This window comes from Lactuca saligna, chromosome 5 (genome assembly GCF_052625555.1).
Source record: "Lactuca saligna cultivar CGN05327 chromosome 5, ASM5262555v1, whole genome shotgun sequence".
Lineage (NCBI taxonomy): Eukaryota > Viridiplantae > Streptophyta > Magnoliopsida > Asterales > Asteraceae > Lactuca > Lactuca saligna.
The window spans coordinates 100,887,356-100,913,612 of NC_136421.1; positions in this window are offsets into that span (position 1 = coordinate 100,887,356).

The window sequence follows — 26,257 nt, forward strand, 5'->3', positions numbered from 1 at the left end:
AAGCTCAAAGTCCTATGCTTTATGGAGCTAGAGGCAAGCCTATGAGCACCAAACCCTTGTTAGAGCTTGTATTGTCATTATAGAGCAAATATGCCATGCATGAACATAAAGATTCAAGCTTTACGTGACTTTTGGAGCTCTTCCTTCTTCCAATGGCTTCAACACACACTAAAAACACCCAAAATGGCTCACAATCACGCAAAGTAGCTTTAGAGTTTTGAGATTTAGGGTTTGGACAGTGGTGGCTGGAAAATGAGGCTAGCATGAAAGGTTTAAGTTGTTGAAATAGGGTGCAAAACCCTAAATTTGGGGTTTCATTTCAATTAGCCAATTCGTCAAGTTGATACCTCCAAACTCGTCGAGTTGGTCACTAAAATGCGTGGTCTAAAAGATCTCTACTCAACGAGTCTATGGCCTCCAACTCGTCGAGTTTCTCTATAAAAATGAATAGTTTGTAAGTTAAATATATACCAGGAACCAGGAGTTAAAATTCTCCCCCAGTTGTCTCAGACTTCGTCCTCGAAGTTTGTTGTCTCAAATAACACTGGATAGTGCTCCCTCATCTCCTCCTATAGCTCACATGTCTACTCTGACCCCTTGCGGTTCAGCCACTGCACCTTCACTAACTACACAACCTTGTTCCTCAAGCTTTTTGTCTACCGATCTAGAATCGCCACTAGCTTCTTAATGTAGTTCAGATGGTTGTCCACCCGAGGAAAAACCTTGAACGAACCAATGTACCTGGGGCCCAACTTGCCCCACTTCCTGAATCAGATGACACCATTCCAAGGTGACACCTTCCGGAGAACCATTTCCCCCACCTGAAACTCCAGGTCCGACCAGCGCTTGTCATCATAGCTCTTTTCCAACTCTAAGCAGTATGGAGCCTACTTTAGACCTGTTGGATCTTCTCGGTAGTCTTGAGTACCATTTCGATACTCCTCATGACTATTTGATCGACGTCGCCCCAACAGATTGGGGTCCTACATTTCCTCCTATAGAGCATCTCAAAGGGGGTTGGTCTATGCTAGCGTGATAATTATTGTTATACGAAAATTCCGCTAACGGAAAATACGTATCCCAACTCCAACCAAAATCTAATAGGCACGCACACATCATGTACTCTAGAGTCTAAATCGTCCTCTCACTCTAACCATCCGCCTGCGAGTAGGAAGTTATATTGAAGTGGAGACGAGTACCCATCTCGTCATGGAGCCGCGTCCAAAATCTGGAAGTAAAGAGAGCATCTCGGTCTGACACAACCGAAATTGGCACCCCATGTCGAGCCACCACCTCACGAACGTAAATTTCAGCTGACTTCTCTACCGATATACTATCCTAGATCGGGATAAAGTGTGCACTTTTGGTCAACCGATCCATAGTGACCCAGATAGAATCAACTCATCATGCGGACCTAGGAAGCTTTGATATGAAATCCATAGTGATGTCTTCCTATTTGCACACCGGAATCTCCAACGACTGCGTCTTTCTGTGAGGTCGCTGATGCTCGGCCTTGACTTTCCTGGAAGTTAGGCACCGCTCCACAACCCAGGCTATACCCCGCTTCATGCAGGGCCAACAATAATCAGGGTGAAGATCCCGATACATATTCGTCGCCCCGGGATGAATGGAGAATCTGTACTTGTGAGCGTCCTCTATCAGAACCTGGCATACACCACCCCAGTAAGGAACCCAGATCCTCTGATGTAGGGTCAACAACCCACGGTTGTCATAATCAAATGAAACCACCTATCCTATTATCCTCGCACACTTCCATCGCTCCTCCTTCATACCCTCGACCTGAGCCTACCGAATTCGCTCCAGCAGCAGAGTAATCACTGTCATCCTCAGGCATATATCCTGAATAGGATCTGCAGGTGCCTTGTGGCTGAGAGCATTAGCCACCACATTGGCCTTCCCCGGGTGGTAGAGGATCTAGCAATCATAATCCTTCAGCACATCCAACCAACGTCATTGCCTGATGTTTAGATTTGGCTGATCCATCAAGTATCTTAGGCTCTTGTGGTCAGTGTAGATAGTACATCGAACCTCATAGAGGTAGTTTTGCCAAATCTTAAGGGAAAAAACAACTCCCCCAATCTAGGTCGTGTGTTAGGTAATTTGCCTCGTGAGGCTTCAGCTGCCTCGAGGCGTAAGTGATGGCACGCCTTCTCTGCATCAATATTGCGCTTAAGCCCATGATAGACGCGTCAAAATATACTACGAAATCATCAATGCCCTCTAGCAGAGTCAATATCGATGCCTCACACAATTTCTGTCTCAAAGTCTCAAAAGTTGTATGCTGGTCAGGCCCCCAGCGGAATGTCACTGACTTGTTGGTCAGTCGGGTCAGTGGAATAACAATCTTGGAGAAATACTGGATGAATCTCCGATAATAACCCACCAGACCATGAAAACTCTAAATCTTGGATGTAGACCTCGAAACCTCCCATCTCATCATGGCCTCTACCTTTGCCTCATCGACCAGTATATCATTTTGGTTGACGAGGTGCCCCAGAAACTGCACCTCATGCAACCAAAACTCGCACTTGGAGAACTTTGTGAAAAGTCTCTTCCTCCTCAACGATTCGATCACCTCCCTCAGGTGCTCCTCGTGTTTCTCCTGCGTCTTGGAGTAAACAAAGATGTGATCAATAAAGACTATCACAGACCAATCCACCATCACTCTACATACGTGGTTCATGAGATCCATGAATACAACAGAAGCATTGGTGAGCCCAAATGGCATCACCACGAACTCGTAATGACCATATCGAGTCCAAAAGGATGTTTTCGGTACATCCTCGTCTCTGACTCTCATCTGACGGTAGCCTGATTACAGATCAATCTTGGAAAACCAAGATGCTCTCTGAAGTTGGGCAAATAGGTCATCAATCATCGGGAGGGGATAATGGTTCTTCACCATTAACTTATTCAACTCTCATTAATCTATACACATCTAATATGACCTGTCCTTCTTCTTCACAAATAGGATATGGGCTCACCTTGGCGAACTCCTTGGCTTAATAAATCTGTTGTCTAATATCTCTTACAGCTGTGTAGAGAACTCCTGCATCTTGGGAGGAGCCAATTGATATGGTGCCTTGGCTATCGGAGCCGCACTAGGAACAAGGTCAATCATGAACTCTACTTGCCTTTCCGGAGGTACCCCATGAAAATCCTTATGGAACACGTCCGGGTACTCTCGTATGATCGGTACATCATGTACGACCGCCTTCCCTTCTCCTGGGTATCCATGACATAGGCGACATAACCTGCACAACCCTACTGAAGGTAGCATCTCACCCTCGCTGCCGAACACAAAGTCGCTCCACATTGTGGCCTCTCACCCTGAATCACCAACCCTCTCCCACTTGGGTCCTAACTTGCATTAGCTACCCTTACAGTCGATCACAACCCTATTGGGGCACAACCAGTTGATACCCATAATGACCTTATTCGCTCGCATGGGAATAGGAACTAAATCCACAGAATATTGCTCATCGAAAAACTACAGTGTACATCCCTGATGAACCGTCGCGACCCGAACGGTTCTATCATCCAATCTCTACATCAAGGAGAAGGTCCAGCTCCCATGGAGCTGTAACGAATCGCTTTCTAAGCGCGAGCGATACAAAGGATCGGGTAGCCCCCAAATTAAATAACACCAGCACTGGGATACCATTCACATGGATCAATCCAAAAACAAGATACATGGAGTATGTACATCAAAACTAACATATAATAAAAAAAGGGAGAAGAAACATACCCGTCACCACATCTATTGCGACACCGCATCCTCGGCAATCAGCTGGAAGGCTCTGCTCGTCACCATAGGAGCATCTGTATTGCCCTGGCGGCCATCTGTGATCTGCATATTCGATGGAGTCGGTGCTGCCGCTGGCGCTCCTGATCCCAATCTCAGAAAATTGTCCTTTTTATGGCCTCGCTGATTGTAGTGAAACCAAAGCATGTTTGATGTTTGAATGGTGGGGGTAGGGCAGTACAATCCCTGCTAAAGTGCCCTAACTTACTGCACTTATAGTAGCCCAATCCCCTACTATGCAAAATCCCTCATGCATCTTGCCGCATTTCCCTCAGTGGCCCCAGCCCTCCTGAACCTTCGACCTCGAGTCGAAATACTTGGATTTCTTCACCAAAACCCTAGTCGTCTGCCAGTCTTCGCATTCCTCTTCCTAATGTGTTCTACATCAAACTCCCTCTCTCGTGCCTGGCTATCATATCATCTAAAGTCGATCACGCCGAATAGATGACATATTTCCAAATGTCAGCTCTCAACATATCGTGGTACGGGGTTTTCTTCATCTCCTCATCACCCACGTACTGGGGCACCAACAAGGGCCTCTCGCTAAACTTGGCAGTAATTTCCACCACCATCTTAGTAATCTATCTCATATCCAAAAACTCTCTGGCCAGCTGTTGAACCTCCACAGCTGGCACAAACTCCACCTGAAACCTAAAAAAAATCCGACTAGGTCATGGACTCAATTGTTGAGGCTCCCAAAGTATCACCGATTGCCTCCCACCAGTCTCTAGCTCACTCCTTCAAACACCCAGAAGCAAATCTGGCCTTCGACCCCTCAGGGCAGAAGCTCGTCACCTGTGCAGACTCAATGTATGTGATCCATCACCTAGCCATAATGTGTTCTTTCACCCTGCAGAAGTCTGGTGCTCCACATCCCGTGAAATCCATGTCACTCCTGAATGCCCTAAGGTGATCCTCCATCAGCTCAATGATACCCTCCTTGATCGACTCTAAAATCACCGGGATCAACTCAAGGATGCCTCTCATAATCTTGGATGCAATGAACTCGTGCAATCCATCATCAACTGGATCGGAACCCGTACCCGAACCAGACCCAAACCTTGAGCCCCCTATCCATGACGCCTCACCACCATCTGAAACAAACCACACAATTGTCATGGTTATACATAATCATCGTGATATCTCACACTCTGCACCTCTAGTTCTCCGCAACTCTCCAAGAGTCAAGTATGGATCCTCTGTTTTCAGTTGCACGGACCCATACTACCTTCCACATCTATCCGTACCTTCCCCCTAGGTCACCTTTGGTTACCAAAGCCTCTTCCAATCGATGAATACAATTATCAATTAGATAAATCATGTCATTAATCTCTTCCTTGGCTTTCCTAGGTTAATTTCTGACCCACTCTCTGCCATTGGCTGCATAAGAAGTCCCATGATATCTCTTCCTACCTACAATGGTTGGACTGTAACATCCCGACTCCCAGATATAAATTTGAAGCTTTTATACTCATATTTTTAGACATACTCGACGATTTGGCTGCCCCAACTGGTCGTGTAGAAATTGATTAGGCTGCGTGAACTTTAGGACCTACTCGACGAGTTGGAGGACCCCAACTTGACGAGTTGAGATTGTGCAAGAAAACCTTAATTTTTTGGGTTTGTACCCTATTTAAAGGATCTTAAGTCCTCTTTCCAGCCTCCCTTATGACCTTCACATCCAGAAACAAACCCTAATCGAGCTAACCTTATATTTTGAGTGTGTATAAGGCTAAAGAGTGTGTGTTTCGTGCATTTCTTGAAGAGACCTGAAGATTGAGAAGCATGTAATGAGAAGGAGCTTGTAGATCCAGTATCCACTTCATTTTGGCATTCATTTGAAGGTAAAAGGTCATTACCTTGATCATTTTGTTGCTAAATCTCTCCACTTAAGAGTTTAAGGTTATTTCTAGCTTATTCTTGAGTCATTTATGGTATTGATCACGTTTTGAAGTGAGTAGTTCAGATCTGGACTCGTTTAGGACCTTATGGACATAAAGTCCTCGACTTTAGCAAGCTTTGGCCTTCTGCATGCCCTAAACCTCTTGTTAAGCTTAGTGCTAGTGTTTTAATCCCTTTGAGGCCTTGCATGCATGTAAAGTTAGCAACTTTACGTGGTATGTTATCCCTAGGATGCTAGATCTATAGTTTAGAGCCTTGGTTTCGCTTAAAAGCATCTGAATGAGAAAAGGGCTGAAGCAACTTGACAAGTTGTTTAGCCAACTCGATGAGTTGGATGGGGTTCACCTACCTTTTGGATTCTGAGTAAACTCGACAAGTAGGTGAGATGACTCGACGATTTTATTAGGGTTTTCCTGGTCTTCTGGACACTGAAGAACTTGACGAGTTATTCAGGTAACTTGGCGAATTGACTCAAATTTTTGGTTTCTGAGTTCTGATGGATCCTGATGAGTCAGTAGATGAACTCAACGAGTTTGATCAAGATGGACTCTTGACCTTGACTGTTGACTTTGGCTTTGACCAAGTTGACATCTAGGGATATTTTGGTTGTTCAGGATTTTAAAGGAATTAGTTATATGGTGACTATAGGCAGTTGAGCTTGGAGCCGTGTGTTGGGATTCGACTTTATCTGTTCAACACTACTTGTGAGGTGAGTTGTCCTCACTATACTAACAGGGTCGAAGGCACCAATGTCGGCCCTTTTTGTTTGTTTTCCTGGTTATCGCATGATGATATGCTTAGTGATCTGTTACATCGTTATCCTGGTATATAGGATGATGCTATGTTAGTGACCTGCCAGGTCGGTATCCTGGTATATAGGATGATGCTATGATTAGTGATATGTTAGATCGGTTTGACTATTTGTACATGATAGCTAGCGTTTGATATATATATATATATATATATATGTGTGTGTGTGTGTGTGTCTGTGTGTGTGTGTGTGTTAATTGTATGTTTGGGGATAGGTTCAGGTATTTAAAGTGGATGGTACTTTTGGAGAGGCTTTGGATGCATGCATATATGGATCTTAGTGGAGCTAAAAAAGCCTAAGGTAGCTGGAAGTTTGGTCACATTTGCTAAAGTTGAAGAGTTCGCGTCCGAAACACGTGTTTTTTAGTTTATACGATCGTGTCTTTCACCAAGATATTGTGTTTCATCTTCACAATTTTTCCAAGCCAAAAATCAAGTTTCGGGACCTTGAAGCATCAATACGATTGTGTTTTTTTTCCATAAACAAGATCATGCTTTTTAGAAAAGTGTCAGATATAGCAATGTACTTTATTAAACGAGATTGTGGGGGATTATAGGCAAAAACACGATCATGTTTTGTCCTTTACATGATCATGTTTTCTTGTGTCTTACTCCAAAAGGTTATGGTTTGCGTATAAATATCGTCTCATTGATTAGTTTGAACCTTATACATTCAAACGAAAAAAAAACCCTTTCAGACAATTTTTAAGTAATTTAAGTTTGTTTTCCTCAATTTTGAAGAGTTAAAGGTCGTGGATTATCTAATTCAGTTAGATTAGTAAGAACTAACAATTTAATCTTTCTTTTTATTAGATTAGATCAAATGTTAGCCATGTCTGACTAAACCCTAGATTTCATTTCTACATAGATCAGTAATATTCATTTAATAAGTCATTATAACTAGTTTTTTTTTTTATTATAGTTAGTGACATGAGTATGATTAAAGCCTTTAACAACATGTCTTGCTAAATGTGTATACATCTATATCCTTGTATTCTTTCTACAAGAATTAATTACACATTCTTATTTTTTCTATAGGGAGGAAGATTAATCAGCTCATACTTAATTATTAAACATGGATTACATCTTAGTGTTTATGAGTCTAAGTTATTTATTAGGTTCAAAATCTGATATAGCATTTTGGTAGTTGATAGGCTTACCAGAAAACATTAATAAGAACTCATCAACGAGAGATTCCACATTTATCATGTTATAGATGATTTCTACCATATATGCAATTAGTTTGTGTTTCCGAATAGTTATTATTCATGCTTAACAATTTCTTGTTAAAACTAGTGCCAATGTTAACAACATTAGGCTATGTTTCTTGAGCTACTTCAAGTTCCATGTGCCTCTCACTTGTGTTTTTCCATTAGACGCTGGCTTTCTGACAACTCATCTTTTAGAGGAATTAGAGAGCTTATTCTTGGTGGGTTTGTATAAAATAATCTAATCAACCTTTTAGAATACTCTACCATTATATGTTTTTAGTGGATTTTAAGTTTAGAAGCTTTAGTCTAACATAGGCTTTAAATCCTCAAAACATTAAGTATGATAAGGATAGAACCTTTCCATAATAAATCTTAAAAAGAAGTTTATCTATTTCTAAGTTAGTGTAAGTATTCTTAATACAAGTGATAGTAATTAAGGCATAATCCCAAAAGAATAAAGGAAGACAATTTATTACCGATTAGAAAGTAAACCATATCTAATAAAGTTTAGCTCATCCTTTAGTGTAACAACCCGAAGTTTTCCATCGCCGAAAACTTGTTCTACCCGTGAGATTTCGCCGTTAGTCGATTCGTTTCGTTCTCGCTTTTGGTTAATTAATTAAATTTATACGTTTATTATAATTTAATGAGTGTTCAGATCCCTTAGGAACTCAAGAAATTAACCCAAAAGCGTTTACTTCAAAAAGTTAAAAACATTCCCAACGGGTGACGGTAACTTAATCGGGTGCAACCAAAAACCCAGTTTAATGTCGGTATCGGGTAGAATTCCACAGTGTCCAAGTTTTGGGAACTATATAAACGTGTTAAACCTTTCATTTGAAGCTTTTTCCTTCTCTCTCTACTCTCTCTCTCTAACCTCTCTCCTAAAATCCAAGATTAAGGGTCCAAAACTCAATTTTAAGGTCTCAAATCCTTAAGGTAACTTCCTAACCTCATAGTGTCACACCCCAAACCAGAATGGCGAAAATATTCGGGGGTGGATGACTTCACGTAGTATCATAACAATTGAATATTGTAAAGAAAGTAACACAACCATCATATATATAATGAAAACGTATATTGTTGCGTTATGCATGTTATCAAAAGAATATTACAATATGATGATAAATGTTCAATAATAAAAACATCCTTAGTGTTCCTTCTCCCAAAAGCTAGTAGTTACCTGTATTACTTATTCCCTGAGAAATACAAGTGGTTTTGAAAAAGTGTCACCAATTAAGTTGGTGAGTTCATGAGTATTTCGAGTTGAAAAGTATATCCTTTTTGGTAGCAAATTGGTAAACGAGGTTTTCAGAAAATCCAATATTTTCTATAAATGATTCAAAAAGTTTCCAATGTTGGAATGTATTGGTATCTTTTGTACTTGAATGATAAGAACAACTTTGTATGAAAAATAATGTAGAAAACTGCAATGCACATATGAATCTCGTAAATCAATCTTGTTTTATACTTTTTATGTGAGTTTTATAACCATGCTATTGACACTGACGGCCTGTAACAACATTCTTCAGGTGTTGCAGTGTTATGACATTTGTCACCCCAGACCTGCCGGTCTAACTATAGCTAGTAGTTTAGGTGCGGGGTTGTCAATCCCGTATAGATCTATACACAAGTATCACGCTCTCCCTCCAAGAGATTATGGTATATAATACAGGACTTGAAATGCATACATAAATGTACGTTGAAGTTTGAATATCTCACATTGCTTAGTATAAATAGATTTACACTGAAATGGCCTTACTTCTTTTGAAAGTGTTTCGTTTTTCAAGATGCATATGTAAAATGTACGACTGACTCGTTAACTATACCCATTATAATTTTTCAGATCGTATGTTCCATTTGGTGAAAATAACTTAGTGATATAATAGCTCTTGTATACATGAAGTTGTTTGTATCGATATTCGAAGATAGAAAATTCATTTATGTTTATAAAACGATACTTTAACGTGTAATGTACTTGTATTCCCCCCCCCCCTAAAACATGAAAAGAATTGAAAAGTAGGGGTATGCACTCACTCATTAAGTATGAAGAGAGAGGCTAGAGTTAAGTAGAACTTCGATCGCGGATAGTTGCGTCGTCGGGCTCTTCAGGGATCTCTGCAGCGTAAATCTTTCGTCGGGGGCTTGAGTGCGGAAACCGAGGTGAGGGAATGGTCTTTGGAGCTTAGAGGTATGGGAAAATGACTGAGGAATTGTGAATGGTGTGCAAAAACTCGAAGCTTATGCCATCTATTTATAGGGCTGGAAATCCTCGTACGCGGCGCGTACCTCCGAAGTACGTTGGGCGTACGCAGTACGTGTTGGAATAGTGTCTAAGGCTGCAACTATATTAGGCAAGTATTTGACCCGGTTGTGCATGGTCCTTTTGGGTTGCCTTCACCATAGGAACTTGATGGATGATTTTTTAAGAGAGAGTAAATATTATAAGGAATAATATATGGTTATTTGATTAATATAAGTCATAGATTAATTGGAATTAATTTGGTGACTTAAAGAGATTAATTAAATAAGAGGGTATAAACTGTCAATTGTTTGATAGTTACACTTTAGACTATAAATCCTTATCCATGATAGGGCTTGGATAAGCCAAAATCGTCCATAGGGTTATCAAGGAAAGGATATGGATCAACTTAAAGTCTGAGTTATCTAATTAGGGTTAAAGCTGTAATCCTTAAGGAGTCTACAAGTATAAATAGACCCTAGGGGACATGTATATTAGTGATGGTACACTAGTAAATCTTGATGAACCTAATAGCTATAAGGAAGCGATGGCAGGCCCGGAGTCTGCGAAATGGAAAGAGGCAATGGATAGCGAGATCCACTCCATGTACGATAACCAAGTTTGGAATTTGGTTGATTATGTGCCCGGACGTAAGACCGTTGGGTGCAAATGGATCTTCAAGAAGAAGACCGACGTGGATGGGAACGTGCACACGTATAAAGCGTGATTGGTTGCGAAGGGCTTTACTCAAACTCCAGGAGTTGACTATGATGAGACCTTCTCACCAGTTGCGAAGATTAAATCTATTAGAGTGATGCTAGCAATTGCCGCATTTCATGATTATGAAATTTGGCAAATGGATGTCAAGACCGCCTTCCTTAACGGAAAGTTGGCTGAGGATGTTTACATGGCTCAGCCAGAGGGGTTTGTGAATCCGAAGCATCCAAATAGAGTGTGTAAGCTTGAGAAGTCCATTTATGGACTTAAGCAAGCGTCTCGCAGATGGAATCTTTGCTTCGATGAGAAAGTCAAAGAGTTTGGATTTGTACGAAGCGAAGACGAATCTTGTGTATATGTCAAAGCCAGTGGGAGTATAGTAAGCTTCCTCGTTCTATATGTCGATGACATATTACTCATAGGAAACGACGTCCCTACTCTGCAGGAAGTCAAGTCCTGGCTCGGGAAGTGTTTCGCTATGAAGGACCTCGGAGAGGCTTCTTATATTTTGGGAATAAGGATAGTAAGAGAAAGAAGTAAGAGACTAATTGGACTTAGTCAGAATACTTACTTAGAGAAGGTACTAAAACGTTTTAGTATGGAAAACTCAAAGAAGGGAGAACTACTGATACAAGGAAATGCCAAGTTGAGTAAGACTCAAAGTCCGAGTACTGAAGCTGAAATAGCAGAAATGAACCGAATACCGTATGCTTCCGCAGTTAGCTCAATCATGTACGCTATGACTTGTACTCCCCCTGATGTAGCCTCCGCTTTGAGCATGGTTAGCAGATATCAAGGGAACCCTGGCAAAGCACATTGGATTGCGGTGAAGAACATCCTTAAGTACCTTCGGAGGACGAAAGAATGGTTCTTAGTCCTTGGAGGGAGTGATGACTTGAAGGTGCAAGGGTATAGTGATGCCAGTTATCAGACCGATAGGGACAACTACCATTCGCAGTCGGGCTGGGTCTTTACCCTAAATGGAGGAGCATTAACTTGGAAGAGTTCCAAGCAAGAAACTGTAGCTGATTCAACGTGCGAATCAGAGTACATCGCAGCGAGCGAAGCGTCGAAGGAGGCAATATGGCTAAAGAACTTCATTGGTGATCTTGGAGTTGTGCCGGCCATAAAGGAGCCCATGGAGATTTTCTGTGATAACGAAGGTGCGGTTGCCTTGACCAAGGAACCGAGGGATCATGGTAGATCTCGACATATCGACAGAAAATATCACTTCATTAGACATCGTGTAGAAGAAGGACAACTCATAGTTAATAGGATATCATCAGAAGATAACCCAGCAGATCCGCTTACGAAGGGACTGAGTAGGGTTAAGCACTTGCAGCATGCTAGGAGTATTGGGCTGAAGGATGATATTAGTATAGATTAGATAGTATTAGAAACGTATAATAGATAAATGTAATTAACATTTGATGATTAAATAAAGGAGTTTTATTTATAAGTAAAGTTACTGTCATATGTTAATTGTTTAACTATTGTTTCACTTTGCATGTTTTGACTTCCAGAATAATTGAGTTTATTAGGAATAATCGAATTATTCAAATTGTCCACAATCGTTCATATGTTGGAAGTAGATATGAATGAAGATTGTCATGAATTGGTGTGTAGATTGTCTAAATGGTGTTATACATAGCAAGGGTTGCTGCAATGTTCATGAGTGCTTATGCACTGGTTTTGAGCATTGGAACAAACCCACGCTTGCTGGAATCACTTTATGGAATACGATATAAAAGGTGATCGCAAGACGATAATATCATATAGTCTTAAAACCTAGATATATGGTTTATTATTTGTTAATTGATTGTACATTGATAATGCGAAAACGCATCAGTAAATTGGTGTTATAAAACGCATTGTTGTGTATAGTTGGTTAATGAATAAGTAAATGCATATAAGTCGAAGTTTATCTGTAAATTTTATCCTAAGAGGGTAGAAGAGATATCTTGGCCACTCGATGATTTGATTTGACTTATGTGCCGGGTCCGGTCAGAACTGAATTGATGTGTTTGATTAAGTTCTATGTCGAATAAATTGGAGATCGAGAAATTAAATGCTAGACTAACCATTCCATTGGATTGTCAGCATGATATCTAACAGAGGACTGTACAATCCCTTATCTAAAGGACAAGATTGATTAGATCAAAGTTTGATAGCGTCTTTGAGAGCTGCGATTGCAAACCGAATTGTACTTGTATAGTTACTAGACTTATCCAAGTGGGAGACTGTTGGAATAGTGTCTAAGGCTGCAACTATATTAGGCAAGTATTTGACCCGGTTGTGCATGGTCCTTTTGGGTTACCTTCACCATAGCAACTTGATGGATGATTTGTTAAGAGAGAGTAAATATTATAAGGAATAATATATGGTTATTTGATTAATATAAGTCATAGATTAATTGGAATTAATTTGGTGACTTAAAGAGATTAATTAAATAAGAGGGTATAAACTGTCAATTGTTTGATAGTTACACTTTAGACTATAAATCCTTATCCATGATAGGATGGACGATTTCTAGGGCTTGGATAAGCCAAAATCGTCTATAGGGTTATCAAGGAAAGGATATGGATCAACTTAAAGTCTGAGTTATCCAATTAGGGTTAAAGCTGTAATCCTTAAGGAGTCTACAAGTATAAATAGACCCTAGGGGTGAGGGAATTCGACACACCATCTAAAGTAGAGATACTCTGGCCGAATTCCTCCCCTCTCCTCTCTCCTAAATCATCTTACTTGCTATTGGTGTTTGTAAGCCATTTGAGGAGTGACATTTGTGACTCTAGAAGCTCCAAGACAACAAGATCAACAAGGAATCCAAAGGTATGATTCTAGATCTATTTCAATGTTGTTATTTAACCTAATTAGCCATTAGAAGTCTTGGATTCAAAGCATGTTTAATTAGAAATCCTAGATCCAAGCATTAGGGTTTTGCATGCGCACATAGGAAAGTTCTTATGGCTAAAACCCATCAGTACGCGGGGCGTACCTCGGTTACGCGGGGCGTAATCTGGCCTGTCCTCTTCTAAATTCTGTAACTTTCGCGTACGAGCTCCGTTTTTCATGTTCTTTATATCCACGCATAGGTGAGATTATGCTCTACAACTTTCCTTTAGACTCCGTTGGCTAGTTTTGACTCTATTTTTAATGACATAATTTTAAATAGACAGGGCCTCCTAAAGTTCGTTAAAGATTTATAGGTTCTTTATTCGGTGTCGGTTTTTGTTTGTCTTTTTATCAATTTGCTCCTATTGTGGAGATCTTCAACTCTCATTTAGATTGCGTTAGCTAATTAACACTCGATCTTCAATTCGAGTTTTTAGCCCTCTACTACTGTTACGAAACTTTGAAAATTCGTAACTTCTTCATACGAGGTCCAATTTGGGCGATCTTTTTATGCACGCTCACCTTTCAATGAGATCTACGATTTTTGTTTAGATACTTAAGGCTCAAATGCATATTATTGAGATTTTTCTTTTTACGTCAAATAATGTTTTAACGGCGTGTCGTAAATATACGAGTGGTTATAATTTCTTCAATATAACTCGGTTTTGAGCGTTCTTTATGTTTTCGGAAACCTTGACATGTTATCTAATATTTGATGCACCCCAACTTAGATATTTGAATACTTTATTTTCAAGGTTAATTTAGTTGTATTTGACTTTTGAGCGTTACAATGCTTTTGGAAAATATAGGGTTGTCACATCATCCCCCTGTTAAGGGAATTTCGTCCCGAAATTTAATCTAAGATAGAGTTTACAGTTTATGAAAAAGATGTAGGTACTTTTGTTTCATCTGATCCTCTCGTTCCCAGGTGTATTCAGGTCCTCGCTTGGCGTTCCAGCGGACCTTTACGATAGGTATGCGGCTTTGTTTAGTTCTTTTGACTTCCCGATCGATGATCTCTACTGGTTCCTCTACAAATTGGAGGTTTTCATTTATTGCTATTTCGTCTAGAGGGACGACAAGGGTCTCATCGGATAAGCACTTCTTTAGGTTTGATACGTGAAAGGTTGGGTGTACGTTGTGGAGTTCCTGAGGTAGTCTAAGTTTGTAAGCCACTGGACCGATCCTGGCAAGGATCTCGAATGGTCCGATGTATCTAGGGTTTAGTTTCCCACATTTTCTGAAGTGTATTAATCCTTTCCAAGGTGAGACTTTTAGTAGGACACGGTCTCCAACATGGAATTCCAAGGGTTTTTGTCTCTTATCTGCATAACTCTTTTGTCTATCCCTTGATGCCTTTAGACGTTCTCGGATTTGAACAATCTTCTCCGTAGTTTCCCTTATGATCTCTGGTCCAGTTAGCGTGTTGTCAGTTTCTTGTCCTCTTGCTAGTTTTGTGTCCCCCACTTCGGCCCAGCATAAAGGTGACCTAAACTTGCGGCCATAGAGGGCTTCGAACGGGGCAACTTTGATACTGGTGTGGTAGCTGTTGTTGTACGAGAACTCGACCAAGGGTAGATGTGTGTCCCATGCTTTGCCAAAATCGATTACGCAAGCTCTCAGCATGTCTTCTAGCGTTTGTATGGTTCTCTCGCCCTGGCCATCGGTTTGTGGGTGATAAGCGGTACTCATGTCTAGTCTTGTCCCCAAAGCTTGTTGTAGCGACTGCCAGAACCTTGAGGTGAATCTACTATCTCGGTCCGAGATAATATATACGGGCACACCATGTAGTCGTACAATTTCTCGGAGGTATGTCCTTGTTAACTTCTCCAATTTATCCGTCTCTTTGATCGGTAGGAAATGCGCTGATTTAGTTAACCTGTCGACAATTACCCAAATGGTGTTGAGTCCGCTTGTCGTTTTGGGTAACTTGGTTATGAAATCCATGGTTATCCGTTCCCATTTCCATTCAGGTATTTCTGGTTGTTGTAATAAATCCGAAGGCTTTTGGTATTCTACCTTGACCTTAGCGCACGTCAGACATTTACTTACGTAGGTAGCAATTTCGGCTTTCATGTTCGGCCACCAGTACAACTTCTTGAGGTCGAGATATATCTTGTCGGAGCCGGGATTTATGGAGTATCGTGTCTTATGGGCTTCGTTCATGATAACTTCCCTAAATCCTCCAAACTTTGGTGTCCATATTCGATCCATGAAATAACGAACTCTGTCGCTCTTGGTTTCAAGGTTCTTATCCATTCCTCTTAGGGCTTCTCCTGTCACATTTTCGGATTTCAAGGCTTCTATTTGAGCTTCTTTGATTTGTGTGGATAGGTGTGAATGGATTGTCATGGTTAAAGACTTCACTTTGCGGCCCGAGTATTCCTTCCGGCTGAGTGCATCGGCCACCACGTTAGCTTTTCTGGGAGGATATCGAATCTCGCATTCATAATCATTTAGCAGCTCTACCCACCGTCTTTGTCTCATGTTGAGTTCTTTCTGTTTGAGGATATGTTGGAGGCTTTTATGGTTAGTGAAGATCGTACATTTCGTGCCGTAAAGGTAGTGTCTCCATATCTTTAGAGCGAAGAGGACTGCTCCTAGCTCAAGATCGTGCGTTGTGTAGTTCACGTCATGCGTCTTTAGCTGCCTTGAGGCATAGGCGATGACCTTCCCTCGTTGCATCAGGACACACCCGAGTCCTTGGTTTGATGCATCGCAATAGACCACGAAGTCCTCCGTTCCTTCTGGTAGGGTTAGGATGGGCGCACTACATAATGCTCGTTTTAGCGTTTGAAACGCGGCGTCTTGTTTTTCTCCCCAGTCGAAGGTCACATTCTTCTGAGTTAGTGTGGTGAGTGGCTTGGCAATCTTGGAGAAATTTTGTATGAACCTTCGGTAATACCCGGCGAGTCCCAAAAATTGCCGGATCTCTGTAGGGGTTCTTGGAATCGCCCAACTCTCTATTTCCTTGATCTTCGAGGGATCCACATGTATTCCTTCCTTGCTTACTACGTGTCCTAGGAAATCCACCTCCCGAATCCAAAATTCGCACTTGGAAAATTTTGCATAAAGTTTCTCTGCCCTTAATGTTTCTAGCACTTGGCGGAGATGTTGGCTGTGTTCTTCCTGGCTTCTTGAATAGATGAGTATATCATCTATGAACACGATCACGAATTTATCCAGGAAGGGACGACATACTCGGTTCATCAAGTCCATGAATACTACTTGAGCATTCGTCAATCCGAAGGGCATTACTACAAACTCGTAGTGACCATATCGTATTCAGAAAGCCGTTTTGGGGATGTCTCCTTCCAGTATTCGTAGTTGGTGATAACCAGATCTTAGGTCGATCTTTGAGAAGTAGCTCGCTCCCTGTAGTTGGTCGAACATATCATCTATGCGTGGAAGGGGATATCGGTTCTTGATTGTCAGTTTGTTCAGCTCTCGATAATCGATGCACATACGAAAAGAACCGTCCTTCTTTTTCACGAATAGGACTGGTGCTCCCCATGGTGAGAAGCTTGGTCTGATGAATCCCTTGCTCAAGGGCTCGTTCAATTGACTGAACAGTTCCTGCATCTCGGCTGGAGCTAAACGGTAAGGTTACTTTGCTACTGGGGTAGCTCCGGGGATTAAGTCGATTCTGAATTCGACTTGACGTTCCGGTGGGATTCCTGGAAGATCTTTTGGGAAAATGTGTGGGAAGTTGCAGACTTCCGGAATGTCTTTAATGTTCTTTGGTTCTTGTTTCTGGTCTACTATGTGGGCTAGAAAGGAATGGTATTCCCTGCGAAGATATTTTCGTGCTTTAACAGAGGAGATGATTTGCAAATTTGAACTAGGTTTGTCTCCATATATGATAAGATTTTCACCGTTGGGCAGATTGAGACGAACGGCCTTTTCATGGCAAAGAATGTCGGCGTGGTGAAGACTCAACCAGTTCATACCGATGATTACATCAAAACTTCTTATCGAAATGGGCATAAGGTCGATTTGAAATAAGTGTTCGTTTAAATTTAATGTGCACCCTACGTACATATCACTTGTGCTTTATGTTTTTCCATTAGCCATTTCTACAGTGAATATTTTATTAAGTGGTTGGGGTCTTTGGTTAAGTAGGTGTTTGAATTTATGACTCACAAAACTTCTCTCCGCACTGCAGTCAAAGAGTATGCATGCATAAATGTTGTCGAGGAGAAACGTACCTGTAACTACTGTTGGATCAGTTATTGCTTCATTTTGACCTATCGCCAGCACTCTCTGTCACACCCCCAAACCAAGGATGGCGGAAACGTCCGGGGGTGGAGGACTTCATGTGTAGTTTCATAACCACAATTTCAATAGCAATTTAAGCAAACACAACCAACATATATATAATTGAAAAAGTTACATCACTTGTATGAATTACATGTTTCAAAATCAATTATAATATGTTGACAAAATATGAAAAGTTTGACGCCTTAACGTCCCATCCTCAAAAGCACTTGATTACCTGTTTAGTGATTTCCTGAGAATACAAGTTGTTTTAAAAGTGTCAACACAAAGGTTGATGAGTTCATAAGCTTTTATTATAAAACTTAGTAGAAGTCTTTCACATGTAAATGTCGCGTTTGTTTCAGAAAAATCCGATATTTTCCTTAAAATCCGTATAATGTAGCCTTATAACCAAAGACCAAAAATGTATAGGAAATCATTCTTACTTAGTAGAAATGTCGTGAGTTTGAATTGATATGGAAAGTAAATTTTAAATCAACCTAAAACCTACTTAGGTTTTATGAAATCCCGTAAACTTTATGAATTGTTATCTCCCTAGGTGAGGCGCTATAATCATACTGTGACTATGTGAACCTGCCACAACGTTTCTCAGGCGTCGCGAAAATGAAATGACATTTGTCACCCGTAGACCTGCAGGTACCACTGTAGCTAGCAGCAAGGTGTGGGGTGCCAAACCCAATATAGATCTATATACAAGTATCACGTTCTCCCTCAAGGAGATTGTGATTATAACTACCAGGAATTATATCCCGCACTCGGACGTACGGGGAGAGAGAGAGTCTCACAATATAGGTTAACAAGTTTACGTGAAATGTGTGTGAATATAAATTTTTCTTGTATGAATGTACCCTTTTTGTACGAGTGTGTTGAGTGATGTATCATAAACTATACCTATTATAGTTTATCTAAAATGTGTGTAATATGTATGAACTCTTTTTATGGAAATGTATTAGTGTTATGAATTTATCAAACTATACCTTTATAGTTTAATATACGTGTTCTAAAATGAATGATTAATATTTATTATGAATTACTTAGTTTCAGTTCATGATGACAAACTAACAAGGAAACACATTCAATAATTAGAACTTATGATTATACACTTTGCTCAACATAATACAAAGTGTTATGATATTTACATGTTGTTGGCTAAGTTTAGCCATTCTGCCCTGTTTTGGAAAAATCATAGAAAAATCATACAAAGTCAAAAACTAGATCCGTAAATTCTGAGAGTTCATGAAATGTGTCTAGTTTACTCATAATTTTTATCACGATTTTTAACGACCTCCAACTTGGGTGAATAAGTCCAAAATCACAGACTGGTCCGGATTGTTGTTTGAAATGATAGGCAGTTTTGTAAAAATCACCATAAATTGTAGAAAAATAGTATGGAGATGTGCAAGTAGCCATTTTAAAGCTAAGAACTTGAGCTATTTTCACCTTGTACAGTTTTAAAAACAAAAGTGTTTAAGATGCCCAAAACAGTCCGTGAATGGAGTTGAAATTTTATGATGAAGGCTGTTAGAAAATTTTAGTTATGTTCTTGGTGTTTTAACTTGTATTCCCCCCCTGAAAACTTGAGAAAACATGAAAATGTAGGGGTATGAACTCACCTTGAGTGATTTCAGTAGATAACTGTTGAAGAAGAGAAGTGTTCAACCCAAGAACACTTGAAGAATCACTTGAAGATTCGAAACTCTAACACAACCATGATGGAGTTTGTGTAAGATATCCATGATTTGAGTATAACAAGTGAAATAATCATAAGGAGGATGAATTATACTTACTAATAGTGGAAGAACACTTAAAAATCAGCCTTGAATCTCGAAATTTGTGGAGAAAAAGTTTGAGAGAAAAGTGGTGCTTGATACTTAGTGAAATGAGAGCAAATGAGAGAAATGAGGAGAGAGAGTGTTTTGTTCCAGCTCTAAAAACGTGGGAATGAGTAGAGATTGAGTGTAAGGGACATTGAAGTGACCTAGGTAAGGTGGGGAGGTGTGGCTGGTCATAGAGTGGGTGTGGGAGTGGTTGCTTGTGTCATAAGGTAAAGCAAAGTCAACACTCCACCTCTTTGTACTTTACCCACTTGCTTTTGTTATTTAAATAAAGATTTTTATGAAAATATGATTAAATTGTGAATATTTACGGTTTATTATGTTAAAATATGATTTTGGGTGAAAATCCCGCGTTAAAATAATTAAAAACGGGCCTTAAACGCAAAACTATGCGAAAACCGGGAAGAAAGGCATTCCCAGCGAGACCTCTCGGTCCCTAGGCCAAGGTTCGGTCCTTGCTGGGGGCTGTAGCTGGAAATGAAACGAACAGAGGGAAGCGAAAAGGGGTGAGGAAGCGAAGGGCGAAGGCGAAGGCGAAGGCGAGGGGGGGTTCGGTCCGGAGATAAGAGGCGACGCGTCCGACCGAAATGTGCCGAATGAACAGTGGTGAACAGTACCTTCGGGTTCGGTTCTTCCGGGGCGAGGTTCGGTTCCTCTTAAGCGGGGTTCGGGTTCGGTTCCTCTTAAGCGGGGTTCGGGTTCGGTTCCTCTTAAGCAGGGTTCGGGTTCGGTTCCTCCTGGGCGAGGTTCGGCCCTGAGAGGACCTTCGGCTCAGGAGGGTTCGACTCCTCCTTGCTCTCGGTCCCTAAGAGGACCTTCGGGTCCTAAGAAGCTTCTCTCTTCTCGAGAGGTTTCGGTTCCTAATGTCCATTTTTTCTCATTTTTACCCGGTTTTAAGCCGTTTTTGACACGGTTAAGGGTCGAAATGACCCAAATGATTCTAAAAAGTTACGGGAAACTTTGGAGAGAGATTTGGGAGAGATTTCACATACTTGGAGAGATTTGGGAGAGATTTGGCATTCATGGAGAGATTTCTCATACAAAGAGATATTTGAGAGAGATTTCACATACTTGGAGAGATTTGGGAGAGATTTGACATTCTTGGAGAGATTTCTCATACAGAGAGATATTTGAGAGAGATTTCACATACTTGGAGAGATTTCTCATACAGAGAGATATTTGAGAGAGATTTCACATACTTGGAGAGATTTAGGAGAGATTTCACATACATAGAGAGATTTGGGAGAGATTTCACATACTTAGAGAGATTTCAAATAGAGAGAGATAGAGTGAAAACGATTGAGAAAGGTTTCGAGTGTGGCATTTGTGAGTGTCCGGCTTAGCAATGTAAGGTCCGTAAACACTGTTAAGCCTTGTTTAAGGATCTTACACATTCCCGATGAGTATGCAACATGGTTTTATCAGTTTAGTTCATCGATTTGCTCTAAGGCTCAGGAAATTTTAACACAAGATTTTTCCCAAGTGATGTTTTCACATTAATATAGCAAGTTATACAGTATGAACATAACACAAACCCTGATACACATGGTTTAATCGAGTTGACCGGTCTGACTTGATGACTTGACTTGACTCAAGATTGACGATTGTCACATCATCCCCCCGTTAGAGGGAATTTCGTCTCGAAATTTAAATTCGACTGGGACTTCAAGGGTTTGGGAAAAGATGCGGATACTTTTGCTTCATTTGATCTTCACGTTCCCAGGTAAACTCAAGCCCTCGTTTCGCGTTCCAACGAACCTTCACTATGGGAATGCGACTATGTTTTGTTCTCTTGATCTCTCGATCCATGATCTCGATGGGTTCCTCCACAAAGTGGAGATTTTCATTAACTTCGATTTCGTCGAGCGGTATTACGAGTGTCTCGTCAGAAAGACACTTCTTTAAGTTGGATATGTGGAAGGTAGGGTGTATGTTACTAAGTTCTTGTGGTAGTCGGAGTTTGTACGCCACAGGACCAATCCTGGCAAGGATTTCGAATTGTCCGATGTACCTTGGGTTTATTTTCCCTCGTTTACTGAAACGTATCATCCCTTTCCAGGGGGAAACCTTTAGTAGTACCCGGTCTCTGCCCTGGAATTCTAAAGGTTTGTGTCGCTTATCCGTGTAACTCTTTTGTCGATCACGAGAGGCCTTCAGTCTTTCCCGAATTTGAATGATCTTTTCTGTGGTTTCCCTTATGATTTCAGGCCCAGTAAGGGTGCTATCAGGGATTTGCCCTCTGGCTAGCTAAGTATCCCCGACTTCGGCCCAACACAGAGGTGATCTACACTTGCGACCGTAGAGAGCTTCGAATGGAGTGACTCCAATGCTAGTGTGATAGCTGTTATTATAAGAGAATTCGATAAGCGGCAGATGGGTATCCCATGCCTTACCAAAATCTATCACACAGGCTCTCAGCATGTCTTCAATGTTTGGATGGTTCTCTCGCTTTGTCCATCAGTTTGTGGATGGTAGGCCGTACTCATGTCAAGCCTAGTTCCCAGAGACTTTTGTAGGGACTGCCAGAATCGCGAGGTGAATCTACTATCTCGATCAGAGATAATGGATGTTGGTACACCATGCAGTCGCACGATCTCTTTAATGTACGTCCTGGTTAACTTCTCCATCTTGTCTGTTTCCTTCATTGGCAGAAAGTGCGCGGACTTGGTCAATCTGTCCACGACAACCCATATGGTATCCATCCCGCCTGATGTCTTAGGCAGTTTAGTTATGAAGTCCATGTTTATTCGCTCCCACTTCCACTCGGGTATATCCGGTTGTTGATGTAGTCCTGATGGCTTCTGATATTCCACCTTGACCTTGGCGCAAGTGAGGCACTTGCTCACATAAGTAGCAATTTCAACCTTCATGTTTGGCCACAGTATAACCTTTTGAGGTCTAGATACATCTTATCTGACCCAGGGTGAATGGAGTATCGAGTCTGGTGGGCCTCGTTCATTACAACATCTTGGTACCCACCGAACTTCGATGTCCAGATTCGATTCATGAGATAACGAGTTCCATCCCCTTTGACTTCCAAGTTCTTGTCCATCCCTCTTAGTGCTTCGCTTGCCACGTTTTCTTGTTTCAAGGCTTCTAATTGGGCATCCTTGATCTGGGTGGCCAGTTGGGAGCGGATGGTCACGGCTAGGGATTTTACTCGGCGACCCGAGTATACTTTCCTGCTTAAGGCATCGGCTACTACATTGGCCTTGCCCGGGTGGTAGCGAATTTCACATTCATAGTCATTCAGTAATTCCACCCATCTTCTTTGGTGCATGTTAAGTTCTTTCTAATTGAGAATGTGCTGAAAACTTTTATGATCAGTGAAGATGGTGCACTTGGTGCCGTAGAGGTAGTGCCTCCAGATCTTCAGGGCGAACACCACCGCTCCCAGTTCAAGGTCGTGGGTTGTAAAATTAGCTTCATGTGTCTTCAGTTGCCTTGATGCATAACCGATGACTTTTCCCCTTTGCATGAGCACACATCCGAGGCCTTGATTTGAAGCATCGCAATACACCACAAAATCATCGGTCCCTTCTGGAAGAGACAAGATTGGTGCGCTGCATAGGGCTTGCTTTAGTGTCTGGAAGGCGGCTTCTTGTTTATCTTCCCATTCGAAGACCACACCTTTCTGAGTCAAGGTGGTGAGAGGCTTAGCGATCTTGGAGAAGTTTTGTATCAATCTTGGATAGTAGTCTGCGAGTCCCAAAAACTGTGGGATTTCTGTTAGCGTTGTAGGTGTTGACCAATCTTCGATTGCTTTGATCATTGAGGGATCCACATGTATTCCTTCCTTGCTTACTACGTGGCCAAGGAATCCTACTTCACGGACCCAAAATTCACACTTTGAGAACTTGGTGTAAGCTTCTCGGTTCTTAAAATCTCCAAAACTAGTTGTAGGTGTTTTCTGTGCTCTTCTTCGCTTCTTGAATAGACCAAGATATCGTCGATGAATACGATGACGAATTTATCCAAGAAGGGTCGACACACTCGATTCATCAAATCCATGAACACCGCAGGCGCGTTTGTTAACCCGAATGGCATCACTACAAATTCGTAGTGCCCATAGCGAGTTCTGAATGCCGTCTTGGGGATATCCTCTTCCTGAACTCGTAGTTGATGATAGCCCGACCTCAGGCCGATTTTTGAAAAGTAGTTGGCTCCTTGGAGCTGGTCGAAGAGGTCATCGATTCGGGGTAGGGGATAACGGTTCTTGATAGTGAGTTTGTTTAGCTCTCGGTAGTCTATGCACATGCGAAAAGACCCATCCTTCTTCTTTACAAATAAGACTGGTGCTCCCCAGGGAGAGAAGCTTGGCCTGGTGAACCCTTTGCTCAATAGTTCATTCAACTGGCTGGATAGTTCTTGCATTTCTGCCGGTGCTAAGCGATATGGAGCCCTGGCGACGGGGGTAGCTCCTGGGATTAAGTCGATCCGAAATTCGACTTGTCGTGCGAGTGGTACACCTGGCAGATCGTTTGGGAATACATCAGGGAAGTTGCATACTTCTGGAATTTCTTTGATGTCCTTCACCTCTTGTTTCTTGTCTACGACATGGGCTAAGAATGCATGGTATTGCTTTCGGAGGTACTTTTGGGTTTTAACACAAGAGATTATTTGTAGGTTCGCACTAGGTTTATTGCCATAAACGGTGAGAATGTTGCGATTCGGCAGATTGAGGCGGACGGCTCTTTCGTAACATAGAATGTCAGCACGATGAAGGCTTAACCAATCCATACCAATGATTATGTCGAAACTTTTTATGGTGACCGGCATAAGGTCAATTTTGAACAAATGGTTGTCTAGAGTGAGAGTACACCCTATGTAAATATCGTTAGCGCGCTCAACCTTTCCATTAGCGCGCTCTCAAAGGTAGTGGGTTTCGAGGCCAATACACTATCTTGAATCTGGGATGACAGCCCCCAGAGGTATCGTTCCACCTTCTTCTCTTCTAGTGACCATTTTTTGACAGAGAAGTGCTAGGTCATTGAAACAGGCAGTATAAGTTTCAAGATCAGTGCCTGTCATTCTGAGGTTCCAAAGTTCTTCTTCAAGTTTTTGTATTTCGCCCCTCGGGCAGTATTCCTTTAACATTAAGGCTTTCACATCCTCCCAGAGGATAGCGTTAGCTACTGCAGGAGTAAGTGATTTAACTCGTCCATTCCACCAAGTAAGTGCTTTTCCAGTGAAAGTGAATGCCGCATACTTGACCTTGCTCGCTTCGGGACAAGCGCAGATTTCGAAAACTGCCTCGGTCCTTTCGAACCATTGCACCAGCGTGATGACGCCCCCACTTCCATTGAAAGGGTCGGGTTTGCCATTCATGAAGTCTTTGTAAGAGCACTACCTCGTATGCCCCGTGTTGTCCCATGAATGGAATTGGTAGCTCCTGATCCAGAACCGCCAGAACCATTGGTACCCATTTGTGACATTGCTGCCGCCACGGCTGCCATTACTGCAGCCTGAAACATCGCATGATCAAACTGCAGGGGTGATGGTGGAGGCGGCATCGTGTTGTTGGAAGGTCTTGGTCTTTTCCTTGGTGGCATGGTTCTGTCAAAAAAATGACCAGTCGGTAAGACTTCAATAGTGATAACGAGTCGAGTGTTATTGGTTTCTTCCCTCTTGTATTTTATCAAAACTTTATTATTTATAAATTGTTTGTGTGATCAAGTTAGGATGTCTAGTGTCAAACATTCAATAAATAAAACGCATGCCAAATTTCATTGATAACTTTTAGTACATAACGTTTAGAGGGAAAGTTTGACCACATAAGGGTCTACATTACATCGTTACAAAAGATAGCTTTGGCATTACAAAAGCCCTTTGAATAGTGTAATCACTTAGTCGCAGGGTCGACCTACATACAAAAGAGTAGCACCAACGCGTACTCATAAAACTTTATTACCAATACGTGAAAATAGTAACGAGTTCTAATCACTGCGACCCTTCTTTGACGGAGGCTGCGATGATGTCGATGCGCCCTGTAGTTCCGCCAATCTCCGTTCGGCTGCAACCATTCTCTCTTCGAGTGCCATGTATCTTTCCCGATACTCTCTTGTTTCTGCTTGAGCAGCGAGAAGGTCTTGAATGAGTTGGTCTCAGTGGTGGGAGTCTCGTTCCAGGTCTCTGGTACGATCAGTAGTAGACTGTACGATGGCGCTTAGCTCCCGGACCTGATCGGTCGTCGCCCTACCACGATCATCCATACTTGCTATTCGCTGTATCGTGACGGGGAGAGCTCTGTCAGCCGGTCCACCATGAGTGAGATCATAGTAACCTCGTTGGTAGCCATATGGTGACCGCTGGCGTTGTTGTCGGCTCCATCTTTCGATCATTGTTACCCAAGGGGGTTTAGGTCCGTTGTATCCAAAACGGTGCGCAGGTACCCTCGCGATGTAGGGAGGGTTGAATACTTCCGGTGGTTCCTCCATTTCGTTCCCAAACATGACTATCTCATCATCTTCCTCTTCTTCTTCTTCGTCTTCCTCCTCTTCTTCTTGGTCGTCTTCCTCTTCTTCTTCTTGTTCGTCTTCCT